The 777-nt window shown below is 52.9% G+C and overlaps 1 long non-coding RNA gene across 1 annotated transcript; it reads left to right on the forward strand.

The window, feature by feature from the left end:
• The first annotated feature begins 531 nt into the window (after positions 1–531).
• Positions 532–737, forward strand: LOC118159082. The gene is made up of 2 exons (XR_004746987.1): positions 532–620; positions 684–737. It is a non-coding gene; the product is annotated as an uncharacterized LOC118159082 (long non-coding RNA).
• Positions 738–777: the final 40 nt, after the last annotated feature.

Raw genomic sequence — 777 nt, forward strand, 5'->3', positions numbered from 1 at the left:
TTGGGGTCAACGAGGCCAAGATTTGGGGTCATGAAGGCCAAGATTTGGGGTCAACGAGGCCAAAATTGGGGTCAATGAGGCCAAAATTTGGGGTCAACGAGGCCAAAAGTTGGGGTCTACGAGGCCAAAAGTTGGGGTCAATGAGGCCAAGATTTGGGGTCAATGAGGCCAAAAGTTGGGGTCAACGAGGCCAAAAGTTGGGGTCAATGAGGCCAAAATTGGGATCAATGAGGCCAAGATTTGGGGTCCACGAGGCCAAAATTGGGGTCAACGAGGCCAAGATTTGGGGTCATTGAGGCCAAAAGTTGGGGTCAACGAGGCCAAGATTTGGTCTAGGGGCCAAAAATGCCGATGGTGGGCACTATGGAACCACCGTTGGAGTCAATGATGAAGGTCAATGTTGGCCACGAGGGTCAACGATGGACATGACAAGGGTCAATGTTGGCCAAAAGGGTCAACGATGGCCATCATAAAGGTCAATGATGGCCACCAAGAAGACCAACAATGGCCACAAAGGTCCACGATGGCCTCAAGGGTCAACGTTGGCCACCATGAAGACCAATGATGGCCACCATGAAGACCAACGATGGCCACCATGAAGACCAACGATGGCCACAAAGGTCCACGATGGCCTCAAGGGTCAACGTTGGCCACCATGAAGACCAACGATGGCCACCATGAAGGCCAACGGTGGCCACCATGAAGACCAACGATGGCCACAAAGGTCCATGATGGCCTCAAGGGTCAACGTTGGCCACCATGAAGACCAACGATGGC

This window comes from Oxyura jamaicensis, unplaced genomic scaffold, assembly GCF_011077185.1.
Source record: "Oxyura jamaicensis isolate SHBP4307 breed ruddy duck unplaced genomic scaffold, BPBGC_Ojam_1.0 oxyUn_random_OJ66865, whole genome shotgun sequence".
In the NCBI taxonomy this organism is placed as follows: Eukaryota; Metazoa; Chordata; class Aves; order Anseriformes; family Anatidae; genus Oxyura; species Oxyura jamaicensis.